Raw genomic sequence first — 22,910 nt, forward strand, 5'->3', positions numbered from 1 at the left:
GTCGTGCTGAGGATCGAACCTAGTGCATGCCAAGCGAGCACGTTACCACTTGATCCACATCCCCAGCCCCAACATGCTGAGTTTTGAAGAAAACAAAAAATGATGATTTTACTTTCAGTTATTCCAAAAGATTTAGATCTCTTACTAGTGTATGGATGGTATGAGACAATAAGCTACTGAGGAAAAAGAAAAATTATAGAAGCTCTTCATAATTACAAATTATAGAACAGTAAACACAATTGCAAACTGTGTACAAAAATTCATTCCAATTCACTACATAACTGAAACAAATATAAGTAACATTGTGTCCTATTTGAGGAGAGAGCCAAATTCAGCAAGTCTCTTTCCTGTTTCTGTTCCACATTACCAAACCTAAAATTGAAAACTAGTATCTATTTCCAAAGTATGATTATGAGAGTGGGCAACCAGGATATTTTATTTGAAGGATTAAGATTAAATAATAATGAGCTCATGAAACTGAATATTTTTTTCAATAGCTCAATTGTACTGCAGAAAACAGATAGGAATCATTATGTTTTTAATTTGGGGGAAGTAATTTAAGTGGAAGAAGAGGAATGATTTTATGCATGTTTCAGAAAGAATTGATGGTGAGACTGAATTATAATAAAAGACACCAGCAATACTGATCTCGCAAGCCCAAAGGGAAGAGTAGACTTTTTATACAGTTATAATTATTGAGTGCTTTCTTCAAGAAAGTTAAATGTATAAAATTCTGCACCAAAATTAAGCTTAAGCAGGTTGAGAATTTGAGAAACCATATTGATACTGTGAGTAATCCCTTACTGTTTTTGTCTCAATGCATAATCATAATTAAGCTAAACAAGATTTTTTGTATTATTAACAAATCAATATATTAAAATTCTAAATAGGTTCATATAATTTAATCTTCAACAATGTTTGATTTTTCTTTAAACTAAATGTTTATAATCCCTTTTCTAGAATTAAACCTGTGGAAAACAAACTTTAATATTCAATTAGGTTTTGAAAATTTCCTTTCTCACAGACAATAGGAAATCTAGTATTGTATCTAGTATTGTATGAATGCCAGAGAAAACTGGAAGAAGCCCATATGTCAAGACTCCCAGGTTCAGACCTCATAAACTACTCCCCTTTTTTCTTCTTTCCTGTTTTAGCAATCACCTGGCAACAAAACAGACAGCATTTAGTGATGATGAATATCACAGTTGCCACACAGGTCAGCAGGAACCAAACAAAATCCAAAGAATTGTACTGGAACCAATAGAGGTCATGGGCAGCAACCCGGAAGTGTTTAGCTCCTTTGTGGAGCATGACAAACTCAATCCAGAAGACAGCATGATTCAGAGGCTTCACTGGCTGATCATGGTGAATTTTTGATAGCCTCATAGCATTCTCTTTATATCTAAAGGACAATCATAAGACATCTAAATTTAAAGCCCATTAATTGGTCTATCTTTCCAAGTCTTTGAAGGTTCCTTGAAAGTTTAACTACAATTAGGTCAAATAAGTGCCATAGAACTATCCATTTGTTTTGTTTTGTTTTGTTCTTAATTCTGTTGTCTTGGAAATTTTGGCTTCCAGGTTGGAGAGTTATTTATTTATTTACTTCCATTTCCCAGTTAAAATGTAATGAAAAGAAAAATGGTGCTTGGAAAGAATGGTTTTAGAGTAATTCAAGCTCCTTAAATTGGAGATTTCTGGTGAATAAATAAATATTTCCCAAAGTGAAAACAGAAGGTCAAGTGGGAAAGTTAATCTTTTCTAGTAGACCAAGTGGTAGTAAGATTCTCAGTGTGATAAGTGATAAAGTTAAATGCTAATTAGAAATGATCTTGATGTTTTTGATGAGGCTTTGTGTCATGATGGGTAAAATGAATAATTCTATTTCTGCTCTTCTGTTCTACCTTTTGCTGTGTATTTCCAAACAGTAGTCAGAAAGATTTTCTTTGATTAAACACATGTCATCTTCTGATACTAGTGTATCAAAATTTCCATATGGCTTCTCATGTATTTAGATTAATATCCAGATGTGGTTATTTATTTAAATATTTTTACATTTATTTCCTCACTTAATTACTGCATGTCTGCACAATATATTCTTTATGTTTTCAACCTTTTCAAATTCACTAAATAGGATTTGTGGCATAATATCCATTCATCATTTCGGTTACATTTATTAGGTTCTACAAATCATATATATATTTCCTGAGGTATTACAAAAGTGTTCAAAATCTTTTTATTATGACAGTAGATTTTATGTATACTTTCTTTTGTTAATTTAAACTTTTTACTTTGAAGATTATTTAGTAGATTCATGAAACTGAGAATAGTATTATTTAGAATGACTCATCTAACAATATTAGGAAAATACTAGCATTTATTTTTAGTAGCTATTTCTAATATTATGTTAATATTTGTAGAGGTAAAATGGCTTATATTGATTATGGCTTCACTAGAACTTTTCTTATAATTTCACTTTTAGCTTTGTTGCATACTTAACTTCAATATGTCTTATAAGTAAGGTAGATGGTTTTAAAAATATGGTCTGACAGTCTTTAAAAATAATTCTGGTTTTTATAATTAATGTAAGTTTTAATACCTTCACAGTTGAATCCACTATTTAATTTTAGATTCCTCTTCTGTTTTTCTGACCTGAATTTTATTCCTAATAGTTTAAAAGTATATTTCCACACTGAATTTTATTACTATTTTTTTTTTTTTTTTTTGTGTGTGTGTGCATTGTTAAGTGTTACTTTAGGTCATCACTTCCTTATACAGTAATATTGCCAATAGTTGTGATAAATGTTGAATTGATTATATAAATATATATATATATATATATATATATATATATATATATATATATATATATATATTAGAAATTATGCACTTTATATTAACACTTCCATTAGATTTGGGGAAATTGAGATAATTAAAGAATTATTTAACCATCAAAATTCGACACTTTTATGCTTCAAAGTGCACTATGATGAAATTGATAGATTCATCTGTATCAGATGGATGTTCCATTCTGGAATGGAAGAAAACATTTGCTTATCAAAGATCTCATACTGGATTATCTCCATAATACATAGAGAATCCTTGAAATGTAAATATTAGAAAACAGATAAACCATTTAAAAATGAGGTTAAGTGTTAAAGTAGACATTTCTTCAAAGAATAAATACTCATACCACATAAAACAAGAAAATATGCTCATCATTTTAACCTTATATAAATGAAAATTAAGATCACAAGGAATACCATTTCATAACCATTAGGATGACTATAATCACAGAGACAGATGATAAGAAGCTTGAAGAATAATTAGAGAAATGGGAACTCCTGTATAATGCATTGAGAATGTAAAATGCAGCTATTAGCTTGAGATGCTGATTGGAATTAACATCTTGACATGAAGTTCACATGTACTTACACTTCTAAGGCAGTAATTACACTTCTAAGCATATTAGAGAAGAAATGAAAATGTATGTTCACATTATATATTATAAAATATACAAATAGAATATGTAAGAATATCTTGAATATATAATCATATATATAATAGTTAAAATTGAAAAAAATCTAATGTCTGTGATGCAATGAATGGATAAATAAATTGTAGTATATACACACAAAGAATATTATTCAGCAATGAACAGAATAAAGTATCTATATTTGATTATGGGGACAAAAAATATTGTGCTAAGTAAAATAACCCAATAGCAGTCTACTAAACATTGTATGACATTATTTTCAATAATTGTACATAAAAGATTTAACTATAGAGACTGGAACTAGATTAATGCCTGTGGAGAGGTAAGGTTTAGAAACATTTATTTAATCTCCTAAGTATAATTTTTTGATTTAGTGAAAATTTTTCTTAAATTTTTTTTATCATTCGTTTTATTTGTTTATTTTTATGTGGTGCTGGAGATTGAAACCAGTGCCTCATGCATGCTAGGCAGGTGCTCTACCATTGAGCCACAACCCAGCCCTTGAATTATCTTTTGATGAGACATTTACATTATGTAAAACTACTGAAGTGACTTGAATTTGACAATTTAAACACACAAAATTTATGATATGGAAGTTATGTCTCAATCTGTTATAGATATTATTTATCATTTTATTATTACATTGGTAATCACATATTGTAATAGTTCATCATATCATTTATTGTAGTCATAATGATATGATAAAAACACATTTTTAAAAAAATTTTATATTCAGCACAGTTAAAAGAGTTGAAGAAATCAACATAGACAATGGTTTTCCTGGGTAAGTGTTGAACAGGACAATTAAGAAAAGCAAAAATAGACAAATGATTATATCAAATTAAGAAGATTTTGCACAGAATTTTAAAATGAACAGGGTAAAGATAAAATTTTGAGAATTTAAAGAAAATACTTGTAAGATTTTCATCTACAATATATTAATACCCAGAACATATGAGTAATTCTATAATCTCTATAGGATGATAATCATTACTTAAAAATAAATAATTTAATATCCATTTTTCAAGATACAGAAATGGGCAAAAATGTGAGAAAAGATCCTTCCCATCAAAAATATTGAAGGAAATGAAAATGAAAGCAACCAAAAGAGATAATGTAACCCACATAAGAAGGGCTGTAGTCAAAAGGAAATAAATGACAAATGGTGAGTGTGTAGAGTAAGAGACACTCTGACAGACCACAGCCAGATGAAAAGTTGCACAACCATTGTGGAAAAAATCATGAAGGTTCCTTGAAAATCTAAAAATACAACTCTCCAGGGTCTCAACTTTCCCAATAAGGGGCATAAATTGAAAGAAAAAAGTATCAGTATATCAAAATGATGCCTGCACCCTCATGTGTAGTGCAGTACCCTCAACATTAGCCAAGATATGAAGACAGGTGTCATATTCTTTTTTTTAATAACAGGTAACAAAAGTGAAATAATTATCCAGTGAACTATTATACAGCCATAAAAACAGAATAAAATCCTGTCTTTTCAGGAATGAGGATGGAATTGGTGAACATTACATTAAATAATACATATAAGCCCCAATAGAAAAGTATTGCACATTCTCCTTCACATATAGAATCTACAAAAGTTGATTTCATGAAAGTAAGTTCATAGTTGTGCTAACCAGAAGCTAGGCAGGGTAGGAGGGTGAGGGAACTGAGATGTTGATCAACAGGTACCAAACTGCAGTTAGATAAAAGGAATAAGTACAAATGTTCTAGAAGTGCTCAGTTAAATGACTATAGGTTACAACTCTTCATGTATATGTTACAAAGAAGTAGAAAAAAGAAGTTTAAAGTTTCATTGAAATAGAAATTATGAGTATTTAAAGGATAGAAATAAAAATTAACTGGATTGGCTATTGCATATATTATCTATGTATCAGATTATTCAACTTTGCATAATAACATGTACAATATATAAAAAGATTACTAATTTCAAAAATTGAGGTTTTGAAATATTATCTAAAATTCCTTTAAATTCATTTAGCTTTTCTCATGTATTTGTTTTATTATTAAAAACTTATTTACATTTAGCTACACTGGAAATATTTTTTAAGCATCACATGGATTTTATAATTAGATATACAGTCAATGCTATCAGTTTAATTTTCAGTTTTAAAAGAACTGATTTAATAAAAGCACATATCATATTGTCTAAATTATTTGGATTTTTGAAAATTAGACTAAAAATGAGAAATTTTTTTTTTTCACTTTTGAGAGAGTCTATCTATACAAACACCTAAATGAAAAAAATTGCTATACTCACAAAGGGTCTTTGATGACTGTATTCAATGCTTCAACCAAATCAGTACTTGTCATTGTGTGAAAATACAATCTAACAGCTGCTCCTTTGATCTTCATATGAGAAATATTATCAGTTTGATCCCCAAACAATGGAATACCAACCATAGGGATCCCATGATAGATGGCCTCATAGATGCCATTAGTTCCACCAAGAGTTATAAAAGCTTTGGTTTTTGGATGACCTAGGATTAGAATATGTTAAGGCAAAGTATCAATTGTAAGTCAGAAATAAGATGAGATATAAACCATGGGAAATGAATTACTTTTTAGATATCAGAGTATTATAACCATGAAAACTGCACTAAAATTGCTTTTCAATCTCAGAGCAAAAAGCACCTAAGTCCATTGATGAGATAAGTGAAGTCTACATGGAAGTGTGTGACTTGAGACTTGAAAGATGAAGAAAGGCTGCCATGTGGAGAAAAAGAAAGAGTTCATTCTGATAGTAATGACTAAATGTAGTCATTGGCACTGAGGTATGTGAATGTGTGCTATTAAGGGAATAGTGACAACTTTGAGTCTGCTATGCATTGTCCAAGGCAGCAGGAGCAGGGTAGTTGTGGTGCTGAAATCAGAGGTAGGACTGACTACACTTCATCATGAAATGAAGTACAGTTCATGATTAAGAATGAGTTGTCTTTTATGTTATGGAAAATGCAGAGGACATTTTAGTAAAGTAACAGGATCTTATTTTTATGTCATCTCAAATATTCCTGTGGTAGGTCAAAGGATAGGTCTAAAATTGGAGAAATTGGAGACAGAGACAAAGCAGGACTTTACTAAAAAACTCTCTATGAGAGGTAATTACAACTGAAATAGAGATGATTTATTATGCCACATATAATAAAATGCAAACAGTTGTTCAGTATCCATTTTTCCTGACAAGATAGTGAATACATAAGACTTAGGTAATTAATAAATTTTTCATTAATATTTCCAGTACATATAAATACACTCAACTATTATGTTTCAGATTGACTTTTCTTCATATTTTCATAATTCAGTCTCCAGCTCTTACCAAGAAGGTCACCTTGAGGATCCACTTATACAGTTGAGTGTTGGGTCCTAAGGTATCTGGTTTCTTGCCATCAAATCTCTATAAAACCTTTTAGGGAAAAGCAGCCCTCTCATTCCTGGAGACAATTTTAAATATAGAATAATAATGTTGGGAAGAGATTAAGAAATTCTACAGCTGAATGCTTCTCATATGACAGATAATGAAATGAGATAAGAAAATAAGAAACCATAATGTCAACAACTGAAATAGTAATTAAATAGAGGAGAGTGTTTTCAGGTAATAATATTCATATTTAGCAATGTTTGGTATGCAATCTACATAGTCCATAAATAGTTGCTATGTTTAATTGTTTTAGAAATGTGAAATATATATATATATATATATATATATATATATATATATATATATATATATTGATAGTATTATAAATTAGGATAATAAGCTACAAAAACATTTCTAATGACTGCCCATATTTATTATTCTTTATGAATCTTTGTTTTACAGTTGTAAAATTTTTAATTGAATATTTCACATTTTTATTTTTGAGTAATATTTGAGAAAGTTTACTCAGACATCCTTTCTTAAAATAAATTATTGTATTGTTTTTCCCTTGTTAGATCACATTTTTCTAAGCCAGAGAGTCTATGGTAAGGGCTGCTTTCTCCGACCTAACTCAGTCATCTTCAGTCTTCAGAAACTAGCAGGGCCAGTCACCAGGGCAGATTGATTCTTCTTTTTCTCAAAATCTAGTTGGTTTGGTAGTTACTTGGCCTTTCCTTCTTTGAATAGCAAATAGACAATACCAGGAGTAGCTCTTTTTCTTCATTTAGGAAATGAATGGAGGCAAAGAATAAGTAGAAAGATGATCATATGTGATGTGAATTGGCTGTTTAATACTTACTTGTCAACACTGTTCTAGAGCTTATTAAAATTTAACTTCACTCATGTATACTGTCCTCAGGCATCCTGCATGGTATAAGAAGACATGGTAGGGAGGAATTTGGTAATTTCTGTGTGTATGTCATACCAATATAATATCAATTTCACACTGAACCTGTTAAATATATTTCTTCCTTAGCACAGCATTAATGCCAAATTTTTAAAATCACAAATATATTCATTATTTTAGCAGCCGTCATGTTTAACTGATTGTGAAACTAAATGTTGAGACAAATTAAAGATATCACAAGAGTTTATCTTTAGCAAAGAAATTTCTGTTATCAGAAACTATAGACAGTTCAATAGACTCTTTTCATAATCCTATACCATTTGGTCACCTTATCTAACTTTTTGCTTGAATCTGGGCAAGGGCTGAAGCAATCAGGTTGGCTCTTTCTTCGGTAAAGTTACCAATCATTGACTCCAGAGAAAACACCACAATACCATTCTCTCCTGAGCTCTGGACAAAATCTTCTATTTCCTGTGAAAGAAAAAATCTGTTCCATCACAAATCCAACAGCAAAGCAAAGACAACATTAATGATGGTTTCAAACACATCAGAAGAGAAAAATATTTTCAGGACATACTAGAGTAATGGCTCTTTTAAAAATTAAGCATAAATACACAATTTTAACTTTTTCTAAGGTTCATAGTTCAGTGGTGTTATACATATTTACATCCTAAGGCAATCATTACCAGAGTACTTTTACTTTGCAAAACCAAGAAAGTATATAAATTGGACACAATTCTGTTTTCCCCTGGCTCTGTTTCTTGACTACCATACTTCTACTTTCTGTTTCTCTGAATTTGAGAAGTCAAGATACCTAATATACAAGGAAGTTTTTGCCTTTTTACTGGATTTTTTAATTAAGATTAAATTGACACAGTGCCACTATTCCTAAATTTGATAGGGTAACTAGTTTCCCAGGAATATGAGTTATATAAGATGTGTATATATGACAAACAGCCTATCTATTAATCTTTCCTGAATACTGACTTTGCTTCCAAGACTTCACTTTTGGGAATAGTGCTGCTGTGGTCAAGCGTGTGGAAGTTCCTCTTCAAAACTTACCCTCACTCAAACTAGTTACCCTAAAACCACTTCTTTTTATCATCACTCTCTCTTCTTGCTGTTTTTAACACCTTCATAGTTGCCTCAGTTCATTAACACTCTTTGATAAGTCCCCTTTCAAGGTCCTATTAGTTGTTACATTCTGTGCCCCACAGCCACCCATTTCAATTTCCTTTTCGGTCTCCAGTTTCCTCCAGTCACTTCTTCTTTTGACCCCACTGAGAGCTCTCAAGAGACTCAGAATCCCAAAAGGCAACTACTGGAGGTTTAATGAAAAAAAAATCTTATTGGAAATTAAATGTACATCCAGTCAGATGTACTTAGAAGATATCCAGAGCACCACAAGATATCTGTCTCCTCAACCTATACAGCCTCCATTTGTTAGGCTCTCCATAGGAAAATAAAAAAAAATGTTAAAAGACTTCTTCATAAACATTAATTCAAAGAAAACTTTATTCCATATTGTGTATAACTTCAAATTTTTGCATTTTTATCAAAAACAGGATGAGATATTACGTGGGGTTGAAACAAAGAGTTTTGTATTATGGTGTTGCCTGATTCCTGGCTAGCACTTTAGAATGAAGGTTATCTTATTTGTGAATGGATCTGTTTATAATTATGCAATACATTTATTTTTGAATATGTGTAATGTTTACACAATATTTCCTAAGTTAAAGATGATATTTTTTATTAAATTTATAAAATTCCTGAGAATATTTATATTCACCTTGACTTAAAGATTATTATCACATGTAGAAATTAGATCTAACCAAACATCTAGATATATATAGAAAAAAATAAATCAAAACTTTCATCATGTTGACATGATTTGAATAAATCTTTGGTAAAAAAGATTAGTTTGACATTCTGATCAATCAGCATTAAATGTATTATGAGTTTATAATTTTATTCTGTATGTATTATCTAGTCACATAATTTTAACAAGGAAATACCTTGGGATGATGTGCTACGTAGTCAATTTCCATACTTCCTGTACTGATGTAAATAATCCTATGTATCCATTGGGTGAGACATATTTTGTCAAGAATAACTTAGTTTATCACTGATCAGAAATGAGGTTTAGAGATTGTAGGTAAATTTTGTTACAAAAGAATGTTATAACATATCCCTTTGTGTTATTTTAATATATAAATTGGATTGGTTCTTGTGTCTATCCTCAATGAATTTTTAATTCTAGTTTCCTTCAATATGTGGCTACATCTCACCAAACAAAACTACCCATACTTGCTCTTATCCTCCTGACTTACTCAATGGAGAACAATATCATGCCTTCTCAGATACTTCAGTGGCTCTCTAAAGAATCCCCACATACCAAAACTATTCTCTGTGAGAAATAACTATGATTGTGATGTTGATGTCTATGCCATCACTAAAGACTCATAATTGTGAAAGCCAAATTTACCTGCATGATCATTGCAGATCGTCTGTCAAATAGATTATTTTAGAAAGTGGAGTGTGGCCCTTATGTGAGGCTTTTTAAGAAACTGTCCTTATATAACTTAAAATGATTTATTACTAAACTTTCTGGTATGAGATTCTGATGCACAGAATACTTTCAATACACAGCAATGCACTGGTGAATATTTGGTTAAACGTTGTGTGTTCATTGCTCTTTTATTTCACTGTAACTATGAAGATAAATTTAGATATAATTGAGGAAAACCCTTACTTACCTTTATCTTTGCTCTAAAATTCCTTATAACTTAAATTTAATAGAATATTGCAAATTCTTCTTCTAAATCATTCTTAATTATTAAGATTTTAAGAATCACTGGAATTCAGGTGTCTGATATTGGGTTAGAATTTTTATGAAATAATTGTTAATATTTATATTAACTTATAATAGTATATATGTTTAGCTCCATGTTTGATGGACATATTCTGTACATATTAAATATTACATAAAATTACATTGTAAAATTGACTTCCTAGTAGAATGTGCTGTGTATAACCTGCTGTAACAGATTTTTGATTTCATCTCATTGTGTCTGACCGGAAAAACTTTTCATAGCATTGGGAGAGTTTCACCAGACTTTTCTCCACTACAGATTTTGTCAAGCTATTGAGTAAGTCACTTCTGTCTTTAGACTGTTTCTGAAGGAAAAAAAAAAAAATATTACTAAATTGTATTACGGTTATCCTAAGAGCTGGTTTCTGATCATTTGCATTATGTATTACATACAAGAATAATTCTACCTTGTTCAATAAAGTTCCTCACCCCAAAATGAAATGGAAATAAAAAAACTTATTTGAAATCTTTTCAAAATTATTTCCTCACTTTTCTTATTGTTTCTGTTTTCACTTTTCATCTCTGACATAAAGTCCATAGTCTCCCCAACAACTACTATATTTCACTTGCTAGCCATTGGTTAAGGTTTATTTGAAAAAAAAAAAAAGAAGAAGGAGAAGGAGAAGGAGAAAAGAAAGAAGAAGAAGAAGAAGAAGAAGAAGAAGAAGAAGAAGAAGAAGAAGAAGAAGAAGAAGAAGAAGAAGAAGAAGAAGAAATTTTAAAGAACAAGATGAAATAACTCCATACTTGACTTACATGTTTCCTATTGTCTACAGCATTGTTCAAAATTATTGTTTTATCTTGATGACCTCTACTTCCTAATGAATGCATTTTTCCTGTGACTAACATGGTACATCTAGATATTTTATGTATTCAGATGACTTATAGTGCTGTAGGCAATTTTATTTTCTACTTAATCTCACTGTTTCTCGGGTTATATCCTTCTTCATCCATGTTGTGAGAAACATTTCTTTTTTTCTTTATTGTTTCTTTATTATTATTATTTTTTAAATTTTAATTTATTTTTAAAAAATAAATCGCAGCAGAATGCATTACAATTCTTATTCCACATATACAGCACAATTTTTCATATCTCTGGTTATACATAAAGTATGTTCCCACCAATTCGTGTCTTCATACATGTACTTTGGATAATGATATCTATCACATTCCACCATCCTTGCTAACTCCCTCACCCCTCCTTTCTCCTCCCACCCCTCTACCTTATCTAGAGTTCATCTATTCCTCCCATGCTCCCCACTCCCTGCCCCACTAATAATCAGTCTCCTTATATCAGAGAAAACATTCAGAATTTGTTTTGGGGAGATTGGCTAACTTCACTTAGCATTATCTTCTCCAATGCCATCCATTTGCCTGCAAATTCCATGATTTTGTTCTCCTTTATTGCTGAGTAATATTCCATTGTGTATATAAGCCACATTTTTTTTTATTCTTTCATCTATTGAAGGGCATCTAGGTTGGTTCCACATTTTAGCTATTGTGAATTGTGCCACTATAAACATTGATATGGCTGTTGAAAAAAATAAAAAAAAAAAGATAGCCACATCTTTTTTTTTCATTTCTTTATTTTTTATTTTGTGCATACTCATATCATTAACTGACGTATCCTCATATTACAGATTGACTACTGAAAGACTGTTCCTTCTCATTTGGTAACATCCTTTAAAATTAAATTTTAAAGGTTCATTATAAAATTTGAAATAGTATACAAAAGAAAATTATCTTACTAATAATCTCCTTCTTGTTTAAAATTTAAATTGATTTAAGTTTTGTGTGTTAAGTGCTGGAGATATTGTTCAGTGTCCCAGCATATGCTCAGTATGTATGAGGGCATGGATGCTATTTCTAGATGGCAAATACATATAAATATGTATGCTTTTATTCTGTGTTCTTTTCTATTCATACAACTAAGTGCATATATATGTCACCTATTTAGATAACTCTAATCCTATTATATGTGCTTTTTCATATGCAAAGAAAATAAAAATCTTATATATCAAATGCACTTCATTTTCCAAATATATTTTCATAATGGCTGACAATAGAGTTGAGTATTTCTTAATAAAATCATTACAATAGTATAACAAGAACAAAGTATAAGTTTTACATCATTCCTCCATGCTGTACATAGAAATAATTTCAAATTGTTCTTTTATGAATAAGTACTGTAAATATTATATACAGCCTAACATTTTTGATCCTTATAATTTCCAATGGTGAAGCAGGTATAACTCAGCATTTTATTTTATTTTTTATCATCCTTTGAGGAAATTTTTGTTTTACCCTTATTGCTGTACATTTTGGAAAATTGTGTGATACTTCAACACATGCATATAATGTTTTATGATCACATCATGGCAATTAGCACTTCAGTCTCCTTATCATTTATCAATTCTTCATGCTGGGCACATTCCAAACACTTCCCCTAACATTTTTAAAATATTCAATAAATTTAAAAATGTGCATTTTTCAGATTTTTTCTGTATTTTCCAAATATTTGATACTTCCAAATATATAGAAATTTTTGAGAATCTTATGGTGAATGGTAAGGAAGCACTTTGGAGCCACACAAATTCATATAGATCTGACAATCACAAATATGGATACAAATCTTGTTTATTAAACTTCATTACCACTACAACTTTCTTGTTGTATGATCAGTCTGCTAATCATCCTTTTTCTTTTCCTCTTTTTCCTCTTCTCTTAATATTTCTGTTGACACTGTCTTTATCCCTTATTATGAACAGAGAAATATTGTACATAAGGGTACAAGATTTCTGGACTGCCCAGAATGTTCATTTCACTGCTTCTGGATGGAAAGTTACCATATTGTATTTTAAACTTTGAATAAGATCAGATTTTATGTTGATACTAAAGATGTAGCCAAAGAGGATCTATTAAAAGATCAAGTAATGATGTAGTAAAAAATGCTTGCTTCCCAATTGTGTCATAAATGTGTGATATTCACTAAAAATACATTAATTCTTTGGTTTGTAGTGGTACCTCACTCACACCAAAAATTATAATTAAACTTCTCCAAAAATCCTGATCTTAGGCTATCAGCAAAAGAATCTCTGCAAAACAAAAAATTATATATAAGAGTTTGTAAAGGTTTTTAAATGGGAAATGTGTTTACAAATGCAAAGTGTGGTAAGAAAGTTTCTTTTAACAAAGTCTCTGGCCATGGGACAGCAAGCTTCCCTGGGATATTTACTTTTCAATGATAAGAGGAGAGGTCACTATTTGGGTTCCATGAAAAGAGCTGGGTGGGGGTGGCGAGAGAAGCTCTCCCTTTCTCAGACACTGATTCTTACAAAAACAGTCTTTTAGGGGTTATTTTTGAGAGATTAATTTACCAGAACAGTAAAACAAAAACCTGTTGTCATGGGAACTTCTGTAGATTGTGAACCTCTGAGTCCCTTCCCCTATACACTGGGTATAAAGTTCTAAACTTCCTGAACTCAGGTTCATGGGGATTGATTGATTACAGCAAAAGCTTTTCCTTCTGAACCAATAAATAAATAAAACTGCTTTCAGTTTTCCATTTCAGTGATATGTCTTGTCTGTTCCTAAAACAGGTTAACTTTAAGAAATATAATTTTATGTGCTTATTGATCATTTCATAATTATAAACTCAGGGAAACCTACACATACACGTGATATGAATCAATAGGTCCTCATTAGAACTAAACAATTTGTACTCCTTGTTATATGTTACATACATTTTTTTCTATTACCTTTCTGTCAGGCAGCTTGGTATGAAGACCATTATCCCCCAAGGAATTTTCATGAGGTCTCCTATAACCTTGGGATAGCCAAGAAACACCTGTGTTTTCCTTATTATAACATTTCCCATACAATATCTTTCATGCTCACATTCTACCTTGTAAGCAGAATTAAAGGTGTTTGTGCTACTGTGTTTTCTCCACATATTCAGCAATTTTCTGTGGTACATGATTGTCATTTCTCAATATTTTTTCAGAGAATGACTGGCATTTTCTTATGTGTTGATTAATAAAGATCTTCATTTAACTCACTCTATACTCAAAAGTCCCTTTTCTTCTGTAATACAAATGAGATTCACATACTTGTGGTAAAACAAGCTCAATTTCCTATAATTCTGTCAGTGTGAGTGAGCTATTCTGAGTGAAAAAAGAGAATAATTCCTGGTAAAAATTGCAAGGATGACACAAACAAATAAATGGAAGATGGTTTACCTTAGGAAGAGGTTTGGCTGGTCTGCAGTGGAGTCCTCCAACAAAAACAATATTTGGTAGGGTCCAGTGAGTAAATTCCAAATCCCAGTAGGTGCAAATGAGCCAGATATCTGCTTTTGCCATTGTCTCTGACAAAGTAGTGGGCTGTCCTGAACAGTAAAAAGAAGATAAAAGTTGTAAGGAATTGGGAAGTTGTCATATAAATATGCATATGCCTAGTGTCTGAGAGAACTTTCATTATGAAGACATATATGTTTAAAAGTGTCTATATATATATGGAATTTTGGAGCAGTCAATAGTGTAAACTATTCATCATTTACAAACTTAAATATCATCAAAGTAAGGTAGTGATTTTATAGAGGTAAATATGTATTTTTAATCTAAAGTTATAAAGGTAACAAACACAAATGTAAACAAATATTTGATTTATATAATCCATTAACTGTACCACATTAAGAAAACGAAATTTCCAGCATTCTTTTATCTATTTATACAATTTGGAGGAAGAAATATGATTGTTGTTTCTGCAGGTGAACTGTAAGGAAATTGAGTATGTTTCTGTTTGTTGTATCTACTAATGCTTGGAGTTCATGTTAGGAGCTTGCAAATATTTAGTATATATAAATATTTAGGAAAAAATAGTTGTAAATAGTTAAGAATAAATAGAATTATTTTATACAATTTTTGTTTTCTTTAAATGACAGATAGTTTAAAACACAGGACTAATAAATTGCATTTCTATGCTTCAAAATTATAGACCTTAAAGAGAATGAATTGCAAAGCTTTAGTAAAAAAAAAAAAAAAAAAAATTACAAATGCTAGAAACCATAACGAAAGGCCTCCTGGTCTGGGATGAAAACACAGTCACCCAAGTGAGAATGAATTTCTAAGGTTAAATGACAAAGTAGTTTCTAAATGAAGAATCTAATGAACTAAAGAGAAAAAAAATCTCAGTGCTACATAGATAGTTGTACTTTAAATACAAATGTAACCCCTGAATCTCTGTGTCTATGTTTATCAAGATATTTATATAAAGTTTAAAGTTAGTTTCAAAGATAAATAAAATGAGTAGTACAATGGTAAGTTGTACGCAGTTGCCTAGAGAAGTCCTCTGGGCTCTATATGGTGGGTGCATGCATTTCTGGTGTGTCTTATACAATTGATAGCCAAAGGTTTCTGACACATCAATGTCCATTTTTCTGTAGTATTCTTGATTTTGATGAATGATTTTCTTTTATTACATGATAGTATTAAATTTTTTTTTCTCTAACTTTATATTCTTGTAAATATAAAGTTAGAAGCTTCAGAGAGGCCCAGGAAAGTTAGGATTTTGTAGTATAAGTGATTCACCTAGTATCTCACTGTAAAACTGATTCCATCTCTTCTCATTAAATGATTCAAACCAAAAGTCAAAATATAGCATGTATAGCATATTTTTTACCCGTTCAATGAATGTCATTTGATCACTTAGTTCTGTCGATATAAAAGGAACTTAGGAAGGAGGAAAGAGAATTCCCCCATTATACTTTTCAAATGTGTAACCAAAAGAGAAGCGGAGAGTATACACAAATGGTTTTTTTAAGAATTTCAGCCAGAAGCTCCCCACAGGGACAAATGGCATCTGAAAGAACAATATCAAACCGTGATTCTTGTAGTTTTGCCATAAGTTTCTTGTTCAAAACTGCATCTCTACATATATTCTCTACATAATCAAAAAATTGACTTGAAGATTCTTGTAATAATGAATAATATTTCCAAAATGATTTTTTGGCAACTCATAAAGCAGTACATTGATCCACTAATTACAAAGATTCTCTATATCTTCTCTTGACAATGATGCTGGATAGCTCTCAGATTTAATGACCGATGATTTGTCACCATCTCAAAACAGTCACCTCATGCCCCCTCTGTGTGAGCTCCTCCAGTATTGTCTTTAAGTTGATCCAATAGCTGTATTCTATTGCCCACACCAGCACCTTTCCACAACTTTCAGAACCAAAGTGACTACTCAGATGTAGCAGCAACAGAACTGCAGTAATTTTCATAGACATCCTTGTGAAATGCAAGACTTCCTTTCACATTGAATTTCCTCTGTTCTTGCCGACATCAAGAAAAAATCATTAGTTGGTTAAAATATAAATTGTACACATCAAAGTAAAGACACAGGTGAACATTTGGAATATCTGGACACCTAGTAGAGTAATTAAAGGTCACGTGTCTTCATGTTTGTGTATGTGTAATGACTCTTTTATGACTATAAATGTTCTCCTGAGGTTAAGAATTGATGATCCTGCATGTGCATTCACCTGTTTTATTTTAAGAGTTTTAGAACAGTGTGAGGAACAATGGCAAGTGAGGTGATGTGTGTCTATAGATTCTTTGGCTGGAGTTAAAGTACACATATAGTTAAATCAACATTTCTTATGTATCATAGTTTAACAGATTTTTTCCAGGAAAATCTTTTTTGAATGTAAATTTCATAGAATAAGACTCATCATTTTTAAGTGTACTTTCAATTGTTTACTCTCTGAGTAGAATCTCAGAATTGTAAACCTTAGTTACCTACCATTCAATGTTGAAGCATTTTAGCAATCAGAACTCTCCTGGTACATGTAAGGATTCCACATCCCTCATTCCTAGATAATATCTAACCAATTTTCTCTCTCTAGAGATATGTTGATTGTGGAAATTTGGAAGCATTTCAACTCACTAATATATCATATATGGGTGTTAGTGATTGAATGAAACAAATATTTGAGTTACATAATCCATTAAGTGTACCACAGTAATGCAAAGGACATTCCAGCATTATTCCATCTAGTTTGTACAATTTAGGGGAAGAACTCTGATCCTTGTTTCTGCAACTGAACTGAAATTAGTTTGAATATGTTTCTGTTCGTATATGTACTACTGCTTTGAGTTCATGTTCGGGACTTGAAAATATTTTGTATATTAAAATATTTTGAAAGAAGAGCAGAAAGTAGTTAAGAATGAAATATAAATTTTTTCATTCATTTTTTTTTCTTTGACAGTTTAAAACTCAGCAATATAGGCCTTAAAGAGAATGAATTGGAAACCCTAAGTGAAGGAAGGTTGATGGGCTAGAAACCACAATTAAAGGCCTCCTGTTCTGGGATGGAAACACTGTCATTGAACTGAGAAGGAATCCATCACAAATTAACAAACTGGTTTATAAATGAGGAATCTAATTGAACTAAAGTGAGACAATTTTCTCAATGCTACAAGGAGAGCTGTGCTAGAAATATGCATGTAGTCCTCAATATCTATGTGTATATTCATGAAGATTTACTGAAGATTAAAATTAGTTTACAAATATAAATAATATGAATAGTGCAATGGTAAAATGTATATAGTTTCCTAGAGAAGTTCTCAGAACTCCATGAGTGGGTATGTGCATTCGCGGTATGTCTTACAAAATTGATGGACAAAGGTTTCTGACACTTCAATGTACATTTTTCTGTTGTACTTTAGATTTGATAGATGATTTTCCTTTATTACATGAAACTATTCAAAAATCATCTGACTTTATATTCTTGTAAGTTCACCTTCAAAAAGGCTCAGGTAAGTCATGACTTTTTAGTATGAGTGACTCACCTAGTATCTCTCTCTAATATTGATTTCATACGTTCACATTAATAAATTCAAACCAAAAATCAAAATAACACATGTAGAGCACATGTTTATGTGCTCAGGGAATGTCATTTGATCACTTAGTTCTGAAAATGTAGCATGCACATAGGAAGGAGAAAAGGGAAGTCTCCTGGTATACTTTTCAAATGTGTAACCAGGAGAGAAACATAGAGCATACACAAATGGTTTTTGAAGAACTTCAGCCAGAAGTTCATCAGAGAGACTAATGGCATCTGAAAGAATGACATCAAACCTTGATTCTTGTAGTATTACCATAAGTTTCTTGTTTAAAACTGCATCTCTACATACATTCTCTAAATAATCAGAAAATTGACTCATAATTTCTTGTACTATTGAATTATAATGTCAGATTTTTTGGCATCTCATAAACCAGTACAATGAGTTATTGAGTATAAAGATTCTCTACATTTTCTCTTCACGATGATTAAGGATAACTTTCAAATTTAAGGGCAAATGATTTGTCAACCACCCACAAAAAATGGAACCTGAAGTTTTCAAAACAGTTACCTCATGCCCCCTCTGTGTGAGATCCTCCAGGATTGTCCTTAAGTTGACCCAATGGATGTATTCCATTGTCCACACCAGAACCCTTCCTCAATTTCCAAATCTAAAGTGACTACTCAGCAGTAGTAGAGCTTCAGTCACTTTCATAGACATCCTGGTGAAATGCAAGGCTTCCTTGAATTATCTCTGCTCTTGCAGTTATCCAACAAAAAATCATTATTTTGTTAAACTTTAACTTGTACACATCAAAGTAAATATAAAAGAACATTTAGAATATCTGGATGCCAAATGAAAAATCAAAGGTTAGGTGCCTTCATGTTTGTGTATGTTAAAAGACTCTTTCATAATTATAACTGCTTCCTGCAGTTAAGTATTGATGATCCTGCATGTGCAATCACCGATCTTATGTCAAGGGTTTTAGGATAGTGTGAGGAATGGTTGCAATTGAGGAAACTTGTTCCAAGAATTCCTTTACTGGAGCTAAAGTAAATACAGAATTGAATATTGAATCAACATTTCTTAGGTATCACAGTTTATCAGATTTTTTTTCAGTAAAATCATTGTTTACATATAATACACATAGGATAAAATTCACCATTTTAAGCAGACATTTTAATTGTTCAATGTCAGGTTAGAATCTCAGAATTGTAAACCTCAGTAAATATTCAATGTTGAAGCATTTTAGCAATTGAAATTCTCCAGGTACCTCTAACCATTCTACATCCCTCATTCCTAAGTAACATCTAATCCATTTCCTCTCTATTTAAGATATGCTTATTATGGGGGAATTTCAAAGCATTATTATATAATATATGGTTTTAGTGATTTATTTTAACACTTTCAAATAGTTGTTATGATTTTTGGTGGCTGATATCAATACTTAGAATAATGTCTTAAAGGTTCATCCATGTTGAAGCATGTGTGAAGACTTCATTCCTTTTCATGCTTGACAGGGCATACCTGTCACTGAGCTGAAGCAATAATGAAAGTTGTATCTCATGTTGATTTTTGTAATCATGTGATCATGTCAGAATGATTTTAGACATGTTGTTCAGAGTAGCTGGCACAAGTTTATTGAAGGGACTTGAAAAGGGAAAAGGGAATAATCTCAAGGGAGTGAGGCCTCTCAGGAAGACAGTATGGCCTTCTTGCCCTACAAGTTTTGGGGAATCCCAGGGAAATTTCCCTAAGGGTCTGCACAAGTCTGCCTCTTGGCTTTTGAAAGACAGCAGGATTCCATCCAAATTTAAGTACCACTATGCATGGTAACTTCCAGGGCAATTCTAGGTCACTTTGGACCATGCTGACCTATTCTAATTGCAACCTATTTCTAAACAAATTTTAAGGTTATAGGTCATTATCTCTGTCTCCCTAGGTTTTGTAAGCAGGTTTTATAAGGGTCATAAAATTCCACTTCTCCCTCCTCACAGGGCAACTTGTATTCTTATTGGCATTTGGGACCTGCATGTCTTTGGCAGATGACAGCTTCTTATCTGGGAAATGTAATGTATTATTTTTATTTAAACCAGTAAGTGTTTCAGCATTTTTTTTCTCTTTATAAAATAAAATAAAGCATGTGGAATCAGCCCCATGGTCCCACTTTATAGAATTATTACCTTAACCTCATGTGCCCATTTTTTAAATATGTGTGTTCCCTATCAAAGCCAAATCACAATTCATAGTGTAAAACAGATCATATTTTTTGCTCAATCCTAAATTTTTGTATATTATGAATGATCTCATTTATTAATATTTATGTACTAGTTTTATTTGGGTATGTTTTTATTTCTATTTGGTATATAAAATAAAGTAAAATTTGGGGGTTGTATGGAAACTCTATGTTTAACCTTTGAGGGACTGGATGACTCTTAACTCTAGTGACTGAATAAATTTCCATTCTAACAATCATTGCATAGGTTTTTTTTTTTTAAAGAAAGAGAGAGAGAAGAGAGAGAGAGAGAGAGAGAGAGAGAGAGAGAGAGAGAGAGAGAGAGAGAGAGAGAGTTTATTTTTTAGTTCTTGGCGGACACAACATCTTTGTTTGTGGTGCTGAGGATCGAAACGGGGCTGCACACATGGCCAGGGGAGCACACTACCACTTGAGCCACATCCCCAGCCCTGCATAGGTATTTTTATAACATATCATTGCCAACACTTTATTATTAATTTTATTAAAAGTAGGTTATTGATCATGTGGTGAGATAACTTACCTCAATATGGTTATGTTCTGAATTTCCCTTTAATACCTATAATATTATTTTCCAGGTTTCCATAGGCCATTTGCATATTTTTCTTGGAGTCAATATATTCATATTTGTTGAACATTTTTTGATTTGGTGATGTGTTTATTATCGAGTTGCTAACTTTCTTTAAATAATCTTGATGAAAATCCATTTTCAGGTGTATGATTTGCCAATATAAGACATTTTTCTATTCATTTTATTGATAGTGACCTGTCATGTAGAAATTATTTAAGCTTGATGAAGTCCAATGTTTCTATTCAATTTTTTTGTGTGTGTTTATTTGTACCACATCTAAGAAACTATTACCAACTTCAAAGTCATAAATATTTATACTTTTTTTCTACTCAGCTTATATACTGCAAGTCCTCTTATGTAAATTTCTGAACTATTTTAGTTAATATTTTTACATGGTACATATCCAGGGAACCATTTTATTTATTTATTTATTTATTTATTTATTTATTTATTTATTTATTTATTTGCATGTGGATCATCAGTTTTTCCTGGCACATTTATTCCATAATGAGATTGTTGTTTTCCTACTGCTTGTTTTGTCAATCTTACTAGAAATCAATTAATCAAAATTTGTGTGTTTTTCAGGTTCTAAAATCTATTGCAAACATCCCTACTATACCTCTTTTCTTAAACTGCACTCCCTTGAATTGTGTAGGTTTGTAGTTCACTTTGAAATATGAAAGGGTCAGTCTTTTGTCTTTGTTATTCTCACAATTGTTCTAAATTTTTAGGATTAGTTCTCAATTTGTGCCAAAATTCTCCTTGAATTTTGATAAAGGTTGTTTAATCTTTATATCAATTTGCATGGTATGTCTGTTGCAACAAAATTAACCATTTCAGTGTATGTGTTTCCTTTTATTTCGATCTTCCTAAATAATATATTGTTGCACAATCTATTGTTGCAATCAGAGTATAAGTTTTACCCTAATTTTGCTAAATTACTTCTTGATATTTTATTCCTTTATATTTTAAAAGAAATGATTGTATAGAATGCATTTGAAATGCTCCATTGCAAATGAGTTAAAATATAACTGCATCTGGAGCAGTGAATGCCTTACAGGTTTATTTGAACCATCCCAAAGCAGAGACACTGCCCTTCTGAGAACTCTTGGAGGAAACATGTGGATTAAGACTTCTGAGTCACTAGTGATGCCCTGTTCAAAGGGGATTCTGTGCCACTCACAGATATTTTTTCATGGCCTTGAGTTCAAAAGCTAGCTGTCCAGAGGTAGAAGAGATATGGGTGTCAGCTGATAAGCTTTAATTGGGTTGTTATTGCTCACAACTGTGTTTCTGTTTATCTGGAAGAAGGTTTCTCACAGTAAATCCTTTTGATATTTAAACCTATGTAATACATGTGTGCAGCCATCTTATGGCCAGTCTCTCTCCTACCAGGAATTTGGTTGGTCTGAATCCCATGTTGTCTATATTTTGTGTGTGTTTGTCTCATTTGAAATCCTCTTTCCACCAAACCATGGACCGTGTCAGTTGGCACTTTCAACGGGGACCTGAACACTCTAGGAACTCACAATTTTAAAGTGAGTAGGACACTCCTCAAAAAGAGATGAGTGTAGGTTGAAGGAA

General features: G+C 31.5%; 1 pseudogene; it reads right to left on the reverse strand.

Moving 5' to 3' along the window:
* Positions 1-1,122: 1,122 nt before the first annotated feature.
* Positions 1,123-16,943, reverse strand: LOC114083541 (UDP-glucuronosyltransferase 2B31-like; annotated as a pseudogene).
* Positions 16,944-22,910: the final 5,967 nt, after the last annotated feature.

This window comes from Marmota flaviventris, chromosome 7 (genome assembly GCF_047511675.1).
Source record: "Marmota flaviventris isolate mMarFla1 chromosome 7, mMarFla1.hap1, whole genome shotgun sequence".
In the NCBI taxonomy this organism is placed as follows: domain Eukaryota; kingdom Metazoa; phylum Chordata; class Mammalia; order Rodentia; family Sciuridae; genus Marmota; species Marmota flaviventris.